General features: G+C 38.7%; 1 long non-coding RNA gene across 1 annotated transcript; it reads left to right on the top strand.

Moving 5' to 3' along the window:
- The first annotated feature begins 1,522 nt into the window (after nucleotides 1–1,522).
- On the top strand, nucleotides 1,523–18,272 carry LOC123593577. Its single transcript, XR_006710389.1, has 3 exons — nucleotides 1,523–1,634; nucleotides 3,402–3,523; nucleotides 18,103–18,272. It is a non-coding gene; the product is annotated as an uncharacterized LOC123593577 (long non-coding RNA).
- The last annotated feature ends 1,068 nt before the right edge of the window (nucleotides 18,273–19,340 follow it).

Raw genomic sequence — 19,340 nt, 5'->3', positions numbered from 1 at the left:
AAGGAGAAGAAGGAGAATCATGGAAGTACTACACATTTCAGTTCTTAGGTCAAAACCAGGGGTAGCTAAGATAACCAAGAAAGAGAGCATAAAATATATAAAGTTCCCAGGATTCCAGCAGAGGAGCATCCTTGTGTATTACAAAGCCAAGAGAATAATCAGGTTTCAAGTAGGCTAGAAACAAAGAAGCCAAAGAAATGTGGAGATGAAATCATCCATGCTGTTAATAGCTAACCACTCACCAAGAGACCTTGCCAGACCTCCCCAAGCCCACAGGGCATCTGGGCCTCAGGGATCCCAGCAGTGTTTGCAATGGTGTCCTGTAAGGGGAAGGCAGACCTGGTATCTGATCACAGTGAAGTGTGTATTTATTTAGATGTTGGCCTGAGTATCTTTGGAACAGAGACTATACTCTATTCACATATGCAGACAGTTGGTATCTAATAAGGGTTTGCTGGAAAGTAGGGAAGAAAAGAAGGAGGGGGGGAAGGAAGAAAGAATGAAAGACAGAGACTTTCAGGAAACAGCTCCTCCTTATCTCAATCAGCATGAGTCAGATAGTAATTTGGGTCTCATACCAGCCATCTCATCCTTCAAATCTAGTGTCTACTTGCCCTGACAGTTAGGAAAGAAAAAAAAAGCAAAGTAATTCATTATCGTATCTTTTCACTAGAAAGTCTGAAAATTAACAGCAGCCAAAATTGCAAATAACTAAAACTCAAAGGCAGATATTATGAACTTAATAAACCATTGTCTCTAAAATAATTGTTCTGAATGAGCTTTTAAAAAATTGTATCCCTTTTACATCTCCATCTGTCTCATGCTAAAACACCCTCAACTTTTAGCATATTGCCTTTGAAAGCTTAACTAAAGATTCAGATGGATAACTAAAAAACAAAAAATGCAATAGTAACAATACCTTACATTCTAGCTATCAGTCTTCCTTCACCTTCAATCATCACAACGAGGCTCTGAGGTTGGTGGAACAAGGAGTATTGTCTCTAGCCATAGATGTGGAAACAGATGGGAAAATCACAGCACACAGTAGACTGATCAAGATGAAAACCCAGGACTCTTGAGTCTGAGCTTAGCTCTCATCCTGAAGCCAGGCTTACAGTAGGGATGTTCTAGGATGTTGTCTGGATGTGTAGGTTGACGCAGAGAGGGGAGCAAAATATTGCCCAGCTTCTTGCCTATCAGACATGCTCTTACCTATACTAATGTCTTCACTGTATGAGATAGACTTTTACTGTTCTCATGCAGCTGTAGTTTTCAAATTTCTTCTACCAGAAGGACCTTTTTATCAAAATTTCATGCTGAAGCCCTCTAATACCAAACAGATAAAAGTGAAGATAAAAGGCACTGGTTGGAACAGCTGGAAGACTTGCAAGAGGTTTGGTGACAGGGGCCATTGGCCTGTTTCAACACCAAACACATGAAAAACACCAGGATACTACCAAACAAAGACTGAAGACCATGTCACAGAGCATGGAGTGAGGACAGCAAGGACTTCACAGTCCGACTGATTCCAATTACAAGTCCACCACGTGCTCCCTGCATGCACTGAGGAGGTAATCAACCTTCCTGAGCCTCTGTTGCTTCATCTCTAGAAGAGTCCTCGTAATACCTGCCAGGTGAGTCTTTTGAGGATTAACTCAGCTACCCAAAGTGACTCACAGATCGCAGTGCCCAGCACACAGCAGGTACTCAGGCAGTGTCCTTCTAGAAGTACCTTGCCAAATCTCCACATTTTTCTGATAAAATAGATGTGTTCTGGTTCCCTTAGAGAGTATAAATTCCATTTGTTCTCTTAAATCCAGCTCGTGCCTTTAACACTCGAGGGCTTGTACTACTCCCGCAAACATTTAGCATTTTCTATTCAGTTAGCACAGCACTGAGACTTTAAAAGCAGCTTGAAAACAAACTTGATTCCAAATATGATTTATAATGTCCCAAGCAACAGCTCATTTACCCAAGAAAGCCCCATCAATTATTGACAGATGTACCCTTGGAGGAGAAGTAGCATTAAGACAAGGAGACACAGGGAAAATCGTGCTTCAACCCCTTAAGCCAATTATCCATGGTGATTCTGAGCATTAAATCCTTAGATATGCTTAATTTACTGTCCTTGCCTGTAAGCACAGAAAGAAGTGTGAGAAGGGGAAAAAAAATGCTATGCAATTTAGAACTTCTTTTAAAAACAAAGAAAAAGAATAGCATACAGAGGAAAAATATATAGGAAGCACTATGTGGGTGTTGAACGCATGTGGGCTTACAGATTGAACATCCCCAGCCCTCGCACACCTTGCCCTCTCATTGCAGAACCAGTTACTCCCCACCTGCCTTTGTTCAGTAAAGAAATAATTGCACTTACCTGCCTCTGACCTAATAATTACAGCAGGGCCTGATTTTATTCTCAGCATGTTTATTGTGGTCGAATTTCCATGGTGTTCAGTGCAAAGGCCTTACTAAGGATGCTAGCATTATTTGCTTTAACATCAAGCTAGCGACAAGGCTATGTAAGGTTCTGTAAAAAGCCAAGAGGCCAGTGTGAACCCAGCCTGTGGAGGCTTGTAATCTGCATTTGACCTGCCAATATAAGAAAACCTTGGCAAGACCATGAGGTTCACATGCAAGGGAAGAAAGGGAGTGCATGAGGCCAAGAAATGTAAGGATGCTAATACATTTCTCCATAGTTTGCTCAAAAGGAGAAAAACAGGAGAGAGGTGGTTTTTTTTTTCTGAAATCTAAATTATAAGGCAAGAGGTGGCCAATTATGCCCACTTAGCTTTAATTTGCCTGTACTGAGGAGTGTGTGTGTGTGTGTGTGTGTGTGTGTGTGTGTGTGTGTGTAAGTGAACATGCACACATAAGTACAGTGTATATATGCTGTGGACAAGCATGGGTAGATGGAAGTAAAGAAATTTGAGGGCATGGAGAAGAGGTCTAACCTATATAAAAAGTCTTGCATGATGAATTGAACATTTCTATATTAAGAAAATAAATCCTGCCGTAGGAGACCTGAAAAATTACTACCCTGACTTTTAATGCAATCTGTGGTTTAAAGTACAGTTATAGAACATTCTAAAATTACCTGCTTACACCTCATGACTTGGCAGAATGATTACAGGCTAGATTATTTCATCTTTTTATACTTTTTTATTAAGAATTAAGAGATCCACTATATTGGGTTATTAAAAGCCTGACCTCTTTTAGCATATTTTTTATCCCATTATTAAATAGTTCATATAAAATATAGTAAGCCTTGACTTTTGAAGCTTTAGCTTCTCAATTTCAGATTCACAATCAACCTGTGGGTGCTTGATATCATTCAAATGATTTCAAAGCTACTGCCTCATCTGATCGACACCTGGATTCCTAACCATGTCTTCTGATTCCAGTCTAGTATGCATCCCACCGAATCACAACCTCCTATTGTTGCCTTGTCATCAAGTCTTTGAGGGATTGTGGATCAGGGATGGAAGGAGCGAAGGAGTGACAGACTCGCTGGTAATACAGAATGGTATGTCACTGGCTTGCTGTTAGAGGTATATGCTTTTATTCTTTTGGGACTCCCATTTCTCTAAATGTGAAACTGAAACAAGAGTATGGGATCTTTATTATTATTATTATTTTAGAGAGAGTTGGGGGGGGGGTAGAATCTTGAGCAGACTCCTTGCTCAGTGAGGAGCCTGATACAGGGCTTGATCCCATGACCCTGGGATCATGACCTGGGCTGCAATCAAGAGTCGGATGTTCAACCAACTGAGCCACCCAGGTGCCCCAAGAGTACAGGATTTTTAATCAACTCACAAAAATGTTATCAAGGATATTAAGTATTCTGCACCTTTTTGAGATGACTAGTTATTTTAACAATGCTACAATTGCTTCACATCTTGTGTTAGAGGAGAGAAGCAGTCTAGGCTGGGGGGAGTCCTCTTTGGGGTCACTATCATCCTTGGGACACATTCTTAACATCCTCAAAATTTCATTCTTTAAGGGCTGAACATTTTTTACCCTTAAGAAGCATATTTGAAATAGCCAAAAGTTATTCAGAGCCAAGAGTGATAAATAAAAAGATCAAACTGGATAATATCAATAGTATCATCATATAAGATGTGACTATAAGGTAAAGTAACTTATTATCTTGAGTAACATGTAAGCTGTTTTTGAACACAACTGCAAAAGAGAATTCCAAAGGGTTAAAATAGAAAGCAAATACCAAGAACATATTTCTTCCATTCACTAGATGAGAAAACTGATTTGGAAAATGAGCCCTCAGCCTGGACTATATGTGTACCCACATATACGTGTACATGCACCTGTGTGTGCCTGTACATACGTGTGCATGCATTCATACATGCACATGCCACAAATGGGGATTGCCCTCATTCACATATCATTCTGTAAGAACTGTTACTTACTTAGTCTGTTCATGTGAGCACCTGAATCTCAAGTACAGCTGTCATGACCCCAGAGCAGACTTGTATCTTCATATTCCGGGAACAATATTACTGTTCCTGACTTAAAAAAAAAAAATAAGGAAATTATGTGTCATCTCTTACTTTTTAATTAGAACTATATACTTATCCAAACAGTGAAACATGAAAATATAAATAAACTTGCATTAAATGCAAGGTTTTGGATCTTAACTTGCAAACAATACCTACTAGATACAAATAATATTTTTTGAAGTTTTTAGGAAATGGAATGAAGTAGGTAAAGCGCCTTCTAGTTTGTGTATGAGAGTACTTCTTGCAAAGGTTTTCTTCTCTTGGAAACAACAGAAGCCAAAAATCATAATGATCACCATGCACATAGGGAGTATGATTTAGCACAGAATTATATTATGAATTTTAAAAAATTGTGTGAACTATGAGTTCACAGCAAATTTGTTTCTCTGGAGACTGGGACAGCAATTCTGGAACCACTTTCTCTTTTACTAGGGGTTAAACAAAGTAAGTAAATATATTGTAGATAACAAGGACCAAGTTTCTCATGCTCAGGAAAGAAGTCACAAATAAGGAAAGAAGGAAGAACAATGACACCCTAGCAGCAATGAACACACCTACTGCTCAGATCTTAGTTTCTAAAAGCCATTCTCCAAAAAAAAAAAAAAAAAAAGAACCAAAGGGTTTCTTGGAAGAAGTGGTTAATTCCAAGCCTGAGGCTAGGAAAATACAAGATGAGTCTGGAGCATCTTAAAATTCTAAAAAGTAAAGAAATGCTCAAAAAAAGGATGGGAGAGGAGCACCAAGCTGGCTCAGTCAGTACAGCATGCGATTCTTGATCTCAGGGTCATGAGTTCAAGCCCCACATTGGGTGTAGAGATCACATACATACATACATACATAAACTTAAAAAAAATAAGGATGGGAGGATGTGGAAAGGCCACAGGAGCCAACCTGAAAGAGCTTACGATGACCAAAAGTAGAACAACGTGAGCAACAAAAACAAAAAAAAAAATTATAGCATCGTATTATATCTCATAGAATAAAGCAAGTTAATATACATGCATCTATACTGATATAACTAATTGAATAAATAAGTAAATGGAAAAAAGATAGCTCTCTCTTCAAATGAATTCTAATTAATAAATGTGAGGGCGTGGGAAATGAGGGAATAGAAAATCACTCTTAAAACACTACAACTTGTTGCAGGCAAGATCCACAGATGAATGCTAAAATGGTGGGTGAAAGTTGGAGAAGAAACAAGTCATTTTCATAGTATAAAGTATCTCTGCCCAAGATATCGATTGATTACAAAGGGGAAAATAATAACACTTGAGACACCTGGCAGCTGCCACCTGAACCAAGTAACCAAAGTTCACACCACCAGTGATAAGACATCTGGCTCTGAGAAGGGCTCATCACTGTGTTATTCTTCTTGGTAATGCATACCCTCAATCTAGTCAAGGAAAAAACACCAGATAAAACCAAATTGAGGGTTAAGTCTTCACAATAACAGCTGACCAGAACTTTTCAGAAGTATCAAGTTCATGAAAGACAGGGAAAGAGAAAAACAGTTGTAGAGTGGAGGAAAGTAAGCAGACATGACAACCAAATGCAGTGAGACCTGAGACAGAATCCTAGAACAGAAAAAGGACATTAGTGGAGAAACTGCTAATATCAAAATAAAATTTGTACTTGGGTTAATATTATTGTGCAAAGGTTACATTCTCCATTTTGACCATCGTACTGTGATAATAAGACTAACTGTAGAGGAAGCTGGATGAAAAGTACATAAGAAATATCAGTACTATTTTTACAACTTTTCTGAAGCGTAAAATTAAAAATTAAAAATAACTTTAAACTGATAAAATAATCTAATCAGAAGAATATTATGATTTATTAAACTATACTTCTATGTCCTATGAAATAGTGAGTTCATTATCATTAGAGCTCTCTGAGCCTTAGGGAAAATAATCCAAAAATGTATCATCTTCCTGCTTCTGATACAACAGCCATGAGGGAGAAAGACCAGAGAAAGATGGTTTTGACCTGATAAATAGGAGCACCCTTTTTTAGGGTCCCTGGTCCCTGGTTATATTCTGGGGCTAATGTGTTTGGCAGTTAGGTGACATCTGAGAACCTACTGTGTTATTCCTACTCTCCGTAGGTGGGAAAAATTGAGTCCTGATTCATGTTTATAAGAAACGATGGGCTGTTGACAATAAAAATAGCACTTTTTAAGAGCTTACTACATGCTAGAACATTCCAAACTCTTTACATATCTGATTCATCTCTCACAATAGCCCTATCAAGTAAATATTATTATCCCCTTTCTACACATAGGCAATGGGTATAGAGAGGGGAAATCAGATAAAGAAAAGGTATGTTTCTGGGAAAACCATGGAGAAAACCATGGCCCATCTCTTCTTTTCTGGTCATCTATTTACCAATCCTGCACTGGCTGGTGTTTAACCTGCCTAACTGAGATATACCTTATTTTAACTAATTGCCCAGACTGAAGTCTTTTCACACTAAAAACAGATCAAGTAGATCTATATGAAAGAGCCATACATGGGGAGACATTTCCTCTGGCTGGACCCTGAGCCCCAGAGCCCACACCACCTTCCTCCTTCACCAAAAGTATGAGCATACTTTCTCTAGCCCCAGGACTCTAGTCAGCTTATGGCAGAAAACATGTTAAGAAATAATACCTCCTCTAGGCATGAAAAAGTCCTCTCTCTCTCTTGCTGGACTGGTCACTCAGACTAAGATTTCACCCTTGGAAATGAGTAATTACTTGTTGTCCAGCTGTATATTCATTTCCTGAGAAAATGGAAGTTGGCACATATTTTCCCTGTTTCTCTGTGCTTGTTCCGGTTATGATAGTAACTATGCTTCACATTATTTGTATAGTGCTCTTGGTTTATAAACTTCACTCACCAACTGTACCTGGTCTTCAAAATCAACCTTAGAGATTAGTTCATATATCATCAACAAATATTTATTAAGTGCTTGCTATGTGTCAGGCCCTAGGAATGAAACAGTCACCAGGAACAGTGTCATCTTTGCCCACTCTCCTGGAGTTGACATTACGGTGAGGAATTCAAGCAAAAAAAACCAAAACAAACAAAAAAAAACCCCTAAACAAATACTTAAAATAAGTATAAACTATGGAGTTATCTAAAAAAAAAAAAAAAAAGAATACTATAAAAAAATACCCAGGCATAACATGGAGAGACCTACGTCAGACAGATTAGTCAAGGCATCTCTGAGAAGGTGATGTTTGATGAGAAGCAGGCAGCCCTGCAAAGTTTGGCGGAGGAGGGGGATGCCTCCCATTCAGAGGAATCAGCATGTGCAAGGGAGGGCTGGGAAGGGTGAGAAAACAGTTTGGCACATTCTGTAAACTATCAGAAGGTAAATTTCTCTGGAAAACTGGGAACAAGAGGGATAGAGGCCTGAAATGAAGTCCCAGAGGAAAGCAAAGAGTAGGTGGCATCTAGGGCTGGTGCTTAGAGGCTTTTTCTAATGGTTTTCTTCCAAACACAATGGAAAGAGCTGGCACTACTATGGTTATTTTACAGGTGAGTAAAACTAAGCTCAGAGAAATTACGTGTCTTGTCTGAATTCTTAGCATGCATATGGCTCCATCCCAGGTCTTTCCATTCCTTTCTTCTCTCCAGATGGGTGTCCACTGCATGCTACATGCACATTACTACTGGCTAGATAAGGTATAGTTTTAATCTCCTTTAGATTAAGTCTGGAAGTGGGAAATGGCCTTGTGAACAATGCAATAAAATATTACAGTCTCTATGTCCAGAAGTCTCCACAAAATATAGAGGAGACTTGAAGAGGGAAGAAATCAGTTCTATGTGGGTTAGGCAGAGAGAGACAGAGAGTTGGCATTGAGCTCAGCCTAGAAGATGAATATTTATAAGGAAAATGGGGGGTGGGGGATCATCAAAGCAGATTGAGCAAAGATACAGAGAATTAAACAGCCTGGTAGATGCTGGAAATAGCAAGCTACTTCTGGCATGGAGTGAGGGGGGGCACTCAATAGTAGGACTGAAAAAATAGAAATGGCCAAAGACCAGATCCCTGGCGTGGCAAAGAAAGAAGTTCTAACTTCATTCTCTAAGCAATGGAAGCCAGTGCATTTTCAAGTAAGGGAGCAACCTGATGGAATTTGTTTCAGATAGATCATATCAACAGAACTGTAGAGATGAATGGGGGGTGGAGGCAACAATGGAAAAAGGGATTTTAGAAGGCTTGCAAGGTCTAGGGCAAGAGGAAATGGAGGTAAGACCACAAGTGTGCGCAGAAGAGAAGATCAAACAGAAAGGAAAGAGGAGGAAGGTGCAAAACTTAGACATGAGTGTTTGGAGTGAGGTGACTTAGGGTGAACTCTGGGTTTTTATAAAGACTTTTGAGTCTAAATTCAGTACTTTTGAGATGGTGAGCTCCCATTCCTTCTATTAAAAAAAAAGTATTTTATTTGTTGCAAACAGTTTAACATGTCTTCTCTTCCAGCTAAGACAAACTCACCTAAGATTATTCGTATTTTAAGTTATTTTTAAAAGAAAATATGCTTTTTTTTCCTGACAAACTATTGTTTGGAAGACAATGAAACTTTTTACCTAAAGTGATCAGCATAATGTCCTCTACTGAGATAAAGAACGTGTTTCCAAATTGCCTCTGGCAGGACAGATATCTATCTAAGCAGAAAATGAAGGTAGGTTGTAACAGAGTGTTTTTCTGCAGTTTAAGTTTCTAGCAAAGGAAAAATATTAGTACTCTATTTAAGAAGATAGCTCTCTCTCTGAGATCCTCAGATTCTCCTTATGTTCAGACCTGTCTTGACATGCCCTGCTACCATCAGAAACACAGCATATGGAAGTTCAATTTCTATTCTCAGATGCTCAAGAAATAACTTCAGATTCAAGTCTGAGATTTGACTTGAAAGACAGGATATTAGCACATCATTGATAGTGCCTGAAAACCAAAACATTTTAAAATTATATTTAAAGACTTCTCAAAATGATTTGGCTCTAGGGGACAACTGTCAGTGACATTTCTACATTACTTGTTCCAAGAGCCTATATAGAATAGCTTCCATATACATCTAGCCCTCATCTCATTTTCCTTCCCCATGCTCCCTCTCTCTTGCCCATTTCATTATTCTGACTGTTTTAGAGACATACAGAAAACCTTTAACCATACTTGGGGGAGAAGTGATCTGAGATTCTTATTCACTTGATGTTTTACATAGAATGTGCTATGTGTGGAGAACTATCAAAGAAAAGGTGTTGACCATGGACTGTCTTGGTAAAATCACCACCATTAATGGTATTTGGTAGAACTGTGCCACATACTTTACAGATTAAAGAGATAAGTCACTATTGCCATGGCAAAGGGGCTAAAGAGGCTAGGTAACTCAATAAATACCACACACCAGTAAGTGATGGAATTGGGATTCACACACAGCTCTGTGACTCCAAAGCTGAGGAAATGGGTAGCCATTTCTAATTCTAGTGAACCTCCCAACACTCCCAACACTCCCAACACAATTTGGGGGGAAATTTTACAAATGCCATTTAAGTCTTTTTTTTTTCCACAAGCACAAATGTGGAAAAATAATTTTGATTTACATGCATGTATCCTTAATTGGCTGTCTTGCTTATTTATTTCAGGATGCAAAGGCACATTCACTCATTAAACCTCCAGGTGTTTCCACAAATTGGCAAAGGAAATAGAAATAATGGACATCACATGCTTCTTGCAATAGCCAGCAATTAATGGAAAGGGCTCTCACAGCCATAGTTAACTCAGCGATAAACTCATATCCTTCCCATCTAACTCCAGGAGCAAATTTCTGAGTAAACAAATGAGTTAATTTGCTCTCTGAGCTAATGTGGACCAAGGAGAGGCAATTCTCTATTGAGCAAGTAGTGCTGGAGTTTGTTAATGACAACCTTAAAGTAGCCTAACATTACAGTCTCATACGATAAATCTCAGTCTACTAAATCTAAATTTCAGACTATTAAAAATCGATTGCTTGGAGGCAAGAGACTGTCAGCAGAAAGTATGAAGGTGGGAAGGAGACAGTGTATTTTTAAAACATATTGATATAATTCAGTCATCTTCCAGAGAAATAGGTTACTTGGATCAGATGAGTAACTTCCCCAGCCATGTTCCCTACCTTTGTAGACTCATTTTGTGTATATCATAGAAGGTATAGGTTATTACAGGATGTTATAGGGATCTTATATTTATTATCAAAGTTACAGGATGCTAAAAGATGTCATAATATGTTATAGGATGCTATAGGAGTCATTGGATGGGCCAGGAGTTAGGAGAATTTAAATGGTGAGGAATAGAAGCCCAGGGAAGTAGACAGAATCTGACCAGTGGAAATACCTGAACTACATCTTAGGATATCTCAAGAATGAACATTATTTGTTTCCTGTTGAGGCTCTAACAAATCATCACAAACTTAGTGGCTTAAAACAATACTACTGTATTATCTCACAGTCTCTAAAGGTCAAAAGTCTATTTGGGTTGGGCTGGGTCCTCTCCTTAGGGTCTCACAATACCAAAATCAAAGTTTTGATAGGGCTGCATTCCTTGCTCAAGGTGCTGGGGAAGAATCTGCTCCCAAGCTCATTTAGATTGTTGACCAAATTCAGTTCCTTGCAGTGGTAGAACTGAGGCTCCCACTTTGCTGGATAAGTCTGGGACATGTGGGGAGATGGTTATTGCTCCTAACAGCTGCCCATACTCTTTCTCATGCTCTGTTTGGTACCTCCAGATTGGATAACCTCCCTGTGTTAATAATTTTTTTTTGTTTTTTAAAATGTTTATTTATTTTTGAGAGAGAGAATGGGGGAGGGGCAAAGAGAGAGGGAGATGCAGAATCCGAAGCAGGCTCCAGGCTCTGAGCTGTTGGCACAGAGCACGACATGGGGCTCAAACTCAGGAACCATGAGATCATGACCTGAGCCGAATTTGGACACCCAACCAACAGAGCCACCCAGGCACCCCTAACCTCCCTATGTCAAAGTCTTTACTGCAATTATATCTCCAAAGTCCCTTTTGCCATGTAACATAACCACAGCATGCCAAGTTCATGGGAATCAAAATTCTGCCTACCATCAGCATGATTTTTTCCTAGGAGACCTGGCTCACAAATACTCTATAACAGAATGGGGGATGGGCTAAATGGCGATGAGTATTTAGGAGGGCTCTTGTTGCAAAGAGCACTGGGTATTGTACGTAAGTGATGAATCACAAAATTCTACAACTGAAACCAGTATTACACTATATGTTAATTAACTAGAATTTAAATAAAATTTTGAGGAAAAAAAAAAGAATGTGGATGCCAAAACCACCAGGCTGTCTTTGAAATTTTATGAGTGTGAGGAGAACCCTATGCAGAAGTGCCTCTTTCTTCAGAAAGCAACCAAATCCACTTGGTTCACACCAAACTGTTTTGAGCTATGAAAGACAGAGTACTTAAAAGTAGCATACAAGTTAGCAGAAAACACATCGGTCTTATTTTTAAGGCAATGCTAGCAGAAAACCTAGATTGGTAGGTTTAGTAATAACAAAAGCTATGATTTGTGCCAGATATTACATAGCCTCTAATACAATGTGAATATTCCCTTTCTATCGGTTCTTTGATAGAATGGGACACAACCATTCCTTCTGGACAACGGAGAAATAGATTTCAATGCCATCAGTACTATGATGAAACATGTAGTACCAACACAATAATCCCAACCAATCTTCCCTGTGCCCCTGAAAGTTTTCCACATAGGACTATGTAAACTAAACTTATATAAGTGCAAAACATGGAATGAGATTGTGCATGGCATGGTTCATTGCTGCCACAGAATTGCAGTGCAGTGCAATCACAAACTGTTGTCACAAATTTCAAATCTGCTTTGACATCACAGTTGGCAAATTAGAGTCCATCAGCAGACACAGCTCACTGGTCTCTGCTCATTCATTTTCTTATGCAATAAAATCATTTCCCAGCAAGAATACAATTGCATGAGAGTCACTTCACAGTGAGAACTATCCAGAACAGTAGTTAAACTCCAGGGGGTTATATAAATACAAATAAAGTCAGAATTTTAAAAATTCTTTGAGTTAATATTTAAAGAACCAGGGTACTTAACATCCCTGGACAATCAAAATGGTAACTTGGTTAAGTATAGAAGTTCTTTATTACTTAGGGTATTTAACATTGATCTGATAGGCAGTGATTTGCATTTAAAAATTTTTTTAAGTTTATTTATTTATTTATTTATTTATTTATTTATTTATTTTATTATGAGAGAGAGAGTGAGCACAAGTCAGATAGGGTCAGAAAGAGAGGGAGAGAGAATTCTAAGTAGGCTCTGTGTTATCAGCACAGAGTCTGATGTGGGGCTCGAACTCACAAACCGTGAGATCATGACCTGAGCCAAGATCGAGAGTCAGACACTTAACCAACTGAGTCATCCAGGTGCCCCAGAAAGGCAATGATTTCTATTTTAGGTTGAGATCAATCCTAATGACAATGATTCAACTCAACAACAAATGGAAATAAATCCAGAGCAAACTGAATTAAAGCCAGTTGCAACTAACAGAGTTGAAGTGGTGTGGCCCATGTTTTGTTTTGAAGTTACCACTTAATTTTGGTACAGATACCACCTCCAGTACAATATCCCACCCTTCTTTTAACTATTAGAGACTAGAAAATGGTAGCCATAATAACCCATTCTGTATCTTTTCATGCTTTCTATTCTTTCCATGTAATTGACAACTGCTCTTTGGAGGCTAATACTCCATGAACTTTAGAATGAACTTTGAATGCTTGTATTTTTATTAATATCCTTCAGAACATTTCCCTGTGCTACACTCTTCCTTTAAAAAGAAATAATTAATTAGATGATTTAGGATATAAAATATTTATGCAGCTTTCATTCTGACTAAAATTAGGAAAAATTAGGGTTTTTGTAATTTTTAGCATGTTACACGATAGATATAAATACAAGAAAGCATATTTACTTATAAACATAGATTTAAATAGTAGATAAAGCATATTATTTTGTATCAGAAAACAAGAGTTTTAATCACTCCAACTTTAAGTCACTTTACTATCTTAGTAAAAAAAAATTCCGTAAGAATACAATCAACTTTCACATAAAATCTGGAAGATTCCATAAAAATGGAAGATATCTAATGAAAAACTGTGTGACTTTAACAGTTTAACCCAACAATAAAATCTTATTTTCATTCTCTGTTCTACATATTACTTCATGTATTATCAGCCTCAGAAAATTTTCAATGACAATAATTTCATTGAAAGTGTCCTAATATAACCTATATTCAAATTCACTGAATGTCATGTATCACTTGTATAGCCTCTTTCTTGACATTATTTTCAAAATATTGTTTGCATCCAATCCTTCTTTTCTGCACACACTCAAATTCATACTATGGCTGTTACAGAAATTGCTAATTTACATATAGATTAAAAATTACCTTGAAACCCATTTACACCCTGATGAGTTAAAGACAAAGTAACTCAAAGCTGATAGCTGGCTTCCATTAAATTCACGTATTATGAAACATTACACTACTACAAATACAGGTTTCAGTTCCATGGCTTGGATCCTAAACTGTCGGAGACGATGAGGGCAGCTCAGCAGACACAGCCAAATTCAGATATTTTCTTTATTATTATTGCACTTTGTGAGACACTACCCCTTAAATTGACTCTCTTCTTTGCTTATTCTTTATGTTTCATCCAATGCTCATTAATAGTAGTCATTTTAAGTCAAGTCAGTTAGCAGGCATTGGCAATCTAACCAATTTTAATTAGACTCGAGGAAAGAACGTTCTTTGAAAATGCCTGAGAAGTTTGAAGTCTGACTGCCTAGTGTGATAGCTCTGGTCTCCTGGCCTGCCTGCCTGTCCATCTGCTGGACTTCAGCATTACATGATTGCTGCCTAATAGGACAGGTTTTCTAGCACTTCCAGTAAGTACAAGTCCACTCACAGTGGACATCTCATTCAATGTGCCTGCTTTGCCCAAGTCTCCCTTAAGCTGCCTCACTCGTGGTCTCTATTTAAAGGGGAAGAGCTTGGGGCGCCTGGGTGGCGCAGTCGGTTAAGCGTCCGACTTCAGCCAGGTCACGATCTCGGGGTCTGGGAGTTCGAGCTCCGCATCAGGCTCTGGGCTGATGGCTCGGAGCCTGGAGCCTGTTTCCGATTCTGTGTCTCCCTCTCTCTCTACCCCTCCCCCGTTCATGCTCTGTCTCTCTCTGTCCCAAAAATAAATAAACATTGAGAAAAAAAAAATTTAAAAAAAAATTTAAAAAAAATAAATAAATAAAGGGGAAGAGCTTGATGGCCAAAAAACACTGTGACACAAGTACTGAACAAAAAAATGGACAGCTATCTCTAGGCCTGTAAATCTACTGGCCTGTTACCAGTTAGATTCTACCTCTCTGGAGAATTTAAACTCCTATTCATACAGATTGTGGTCAAGAAAAGCTGAAAGGTCACTGAGGGATGAGATCAGAGTCGGTGTCAAGGAAAGCCATGTTAGTAAGAAGCAGAGGCTATGAATCAGCAGGTTAAACTATCCAGGAGAGAAGAGAATGAAGGAGACTTGCAGGGAATGACAGAGTGGAAAGAACATACTGTACTGCAGAGACAGGTCAAAGGAGAAATAAAAACAGCGCGAGATCCAGAGAGGCAAAATCAGAGACAGAGAACTCCTGAGTTCCCACTGGCTTTCTATCTCCTGGTCCAGTTCCCATGAAGCTTGGCCATATTTCTTACCTCAATTTAGTAATGTAGCCTTCTATCATCTCCATGTACCTCTTTTTAACTTGAACTGATTTGAATAACTGTTCTTTTTAAGACAACAAACTGATTAAAACACCACATTTAAAGGATGTTTTTTCAAGATACGGTGGCAGATCAACTAGCTTATATCTGGATTTAAGAGAAGCAAAGAAAACAAAAATGTGTTCGGTAGAAAAGGGAACAATTTCTGAGCATCCTGATATGAAAGGATTCTCTGACCTAACACCCAACATACTGCACTATTAAAAAACAAACACCCATGTCTGCTTTCTCTTCATGAGAAAGTACTACATACCTAAACGTTTTTACTTCTGAACGTTTTTAAAGAACTCAGAATAAGTGACATGTTTGTCTTTTAAAAGTTGGAAAGTCTTGAAGATGGTTGGTTTCGAAGCTTGTTCTGTGCTCAGCATTTATACTTTTGTGTTTATTCAAGAAATTTTAAGCCTCCTTCCTCTCTGTCCATCTGACTCCTTTAGCCTGTGTCTTTCCACCCAATTCATATGCTGATGATCCTGACTCTTAATTGTCCTTCTGTCTCCAGTTCTTTTTTGCTAAATGTTACCAGAGAGAGTATTTCCTCTTATCCCTTTATAAACCGAGACAAGTTTCCAGTTTCCAGAAATATAGGCAACACTACAAAAGAAACGGCAGTGGATCTGGACTACTGCCAGAGTCTAACAATTTAAAAATCAACCAGATAAAAAGAAAATGAGACAATGGCTCCTTTCTACCAGAAGAACTTTGATCAAATGGTTGTTTTACAAATGGGGAGGTATTTATTTGAGGCGAAAATAGAACAAATCACCAAACAAACAAGCGCTTTAAAACAAATACAACAAAGAAATTTTAAAAGAAAAATCTTTAACCAGCAATTCCACTTCTACACGTTTATCCCAAAGAAATAAAAACGCAGGCCCATACAAAGACTTGTACAAGAATCTTCATGAAAGCGTTATTCATAATAGCTCCAGAATGGAAACAGTCCCAAAGTCCATCAGTAACAGAATACAAAAACAAATTGTGGATATAGACACAATGGATAATACTCAGGAGTAGAAATGAATGAAGTTATGATTTATGCAACAACAGATGAATACCAATAATATTACAGTGAAAGAAAGAAATTAGACACAAAAGCATATATACTGTATGATTCAACTTATATGAAATTCTCCAGAAAGCAAAACTAAGCTATAGTAACAGAAAGCAGACCAGTGTTTGAAGCCAGAGATGGTGGTGGTAGGGGGGTGTAGACTACAAAGAAGCATGAGATAGCTCCTTGGGAAAATGGGAAGGTCTTGATGATGGTGGTGGTCACACACTCATATACATTTGCAAAAGATCACTGAACTGAACACTTTTTATTCATTCATTTATTTTTATTTTGAGAGAGGGGGGAGCAGGGGAGGGGCAAAGAGAGAGGGTGAGAGAGACACCCAGGCAGGCTCTGCACTCTCAGCGTGGAGCCTGAGGCAGGGCTCCGTCTTATGAGCCGTGAGATCATGATCTGAGCCGAAATCAAGAGTTGAATGTTCAACCGACTGAGCCACTGGGGTGCCCCTGAACTGAACACTTTTTAAATGAGTGCATTTTACTGCATACTAATTAGACAGCAATAATGCTGATTTTAAAGCAAAAACTTTACCATAAAGCTGGACCCCATCCCCAACCTTTACCGAAACATAAGTGACCTTATGTGAAGCCATTATATATATAAATGCTCAAACTATTTTTTATTTAACATACTTCAACAGAGATTCTTCATGCAGCTACCTAAATTCACTTAGTCACCATTTAATGGAATCTAGTTATTCAATATGTTCTTATGGCATAGCTGTAGCAGGAAAACATTTACTATTTTCATCTTTATAAAAGAAAAGGTTTGGGGTACCTGGGTGGCTCAGTCGGTTGAGCGTCCGACTTCGGCTCAGGTCATGATCTCACAGTTAATGAGTTCGAGCCCCACATCGGGCTCTGTGCTGACAGCTCGGAGCCTGGAGCCTACTTCGGATTCTGTGTCTCCCCCTCTCTCTACCCCTCCCCTGCTCACGCTCTGTGTCTGCCTCTCAATAATAAATAAATGTTAAAAAATTTTTAAAAAGGTTGATCATTCTTAATTATACAGTTTTTGAGTAAGAGTAATAAAAGTCTGAGAGTCTTTGAGGAGACAGAATAAAAGGTATAACTTCCATTTTTCTCCCCTAACTTAAACTACTAAGCATTTTGTATGTGTACATATAATTTAGAATATATTTTTTTGTTTATGACTGGGCCTCCCTTGGTGCTAAGTGTAGTTATCCTTACTTTGAAAGCCAAAGACTCATTTTTTAAAAGTAAAGAATGTCCTGGGGGCCATATTAGCCCATTCTCTCTATCAGACATAAATCACTGATATACGTAACAGTAGAAGCAAAGCCATAATCCACCACGGGAATCTTTTCTTGGCCTCTAGGAAACCTTCAAGAAAACTGTAATGGTTCAATGACTATAATAAATTGGTATGGTTATCACTTAAGGGTAACAGGCATCTATAGACGCCCAACCACACCTCTCCATGCCACCTAATCCATTAGTGAAGCCACTAAAACAAAAATGATCCATGGTGTCTCTAGTGAAAAAGGCTGGGGTGGGGGGCAGGGAGGAGGAAGATGTGTATCAAATAAGTTGCATTCTTCCAAAGTCAAAAGCTTGGAGACTTACAAATATTCTGCTCTTCTTATGATCTCTCATAGCACAAGGATTTTTTTTTCTATATTTTGAATATATTATTTGTCAATACTTCCAGGTAATTCATTGTCTCAATTGATCTATAATGTTAATCAAATGCTTCAGGACAGAGCTTAATTATTGAATTTTGGTGACTGGTGTAAAGAGCTCCTGTGTGCCACCTGCAGCCATGACACTAGAGGCTTCTGATTGGCTGAAGTCACCCGGGACTAGTGGTTAAAATGTCAGTCACTGATGCACCTCCTCAAGGATCCAGGTGTGATAAATCCTCTTGCAATGAAATAACATCACCCACACTTTATACAGTACCTGACAATTTTTAATTGTCCTAAGTGAATGTCTAACAATGTCTAGTACAATGACATCTCCTAAAATAGATAAAAAAGAAATACCTGTGTTCATAGAATATGAGGCCCAAATATCTCCAGCTTTAATAGGCCTAGATGGTATAATTAGAAGAACTTAACTTTCCCCTCGGGCTGTCCCATTATTATCTTTAAGAGTCTCCTAGGAAGTCCTTCAAATATTCTCCAAATAGGGACAGTCCCCACTCAGAGCTCAGACTCTCCTCCTGGTCCTGATCCAGTCCGATTACCCATATCACCTTTCCACAGTCAGCTAAGAAAATCTCAGTACCTACGTTAGCCATCCTAAGAACAGCACTGCTCGCACAAAGGATGTCTCTGGGCACTCCCAGAGTTTCCAATTAAAGGCAGCCAGAATGCAGAGGACAAGGCATGCTTTGTCACTGAGCTCTGTGGGGCTCACTGCGCTAAGAATCTCACAACGTGAGCTCCTGCCATTACCTCCTTCCTTCATGGTGTTCCAAAACCAGTTTAAGGAACCTGGCCCTGGAAAGGTGCCATCCATCCACATGATTGTCTTAACTCCTCCACCCAATACCACACGGGTTGTTGTCTGAATGATGGTAGGAACAAGGGCATCTGCACTAATGACAAGCCTTGACACACTGACTCTTATATACATGAACACAATCAAGGGACAGACCTAGTTTGTTTTTTTCAGTGTGTGTGGTCCCCTGAAGACCTAAGAACACTGGGATGCTTGTTGACAATACACATTCTTCCTCTGGATTCCACTCCTCAAATACTACGTCAACAAACTAGAGAGGTGAACAGATTCTGAATTATCTTAACAAGATCATGAGAAGATTTTTGCACAGATCTGGGCCTGAGAACCATTGCTAGGTAATCTGAGATAAACACTGGTACTATTTAAATTGGCCAAGACAGGTGAAATATGGGATTGTGGAGGTCCCTGTACCCTGGAGGTTCT

Source organism: Leopardus geoffroyi, chromosome D4, assembly GCF_018350155.1.
Source record: "Leopardus geoffroyi isolate Oge1 chromosome D4, O.geoffroyi_Oge1_pat1.0, whole genome shotgun sequence".
NCBI classification, from domain to species: domain Eukaryota; kingdom Metazoa; phylum Chordata; class Mammalia; order Carnivora; family Felidae; genus Leopardus; species Leopardus geoffroyi.
This window is presented reverse-complemented; position numbering and strand designations above follow the sequence as displayed.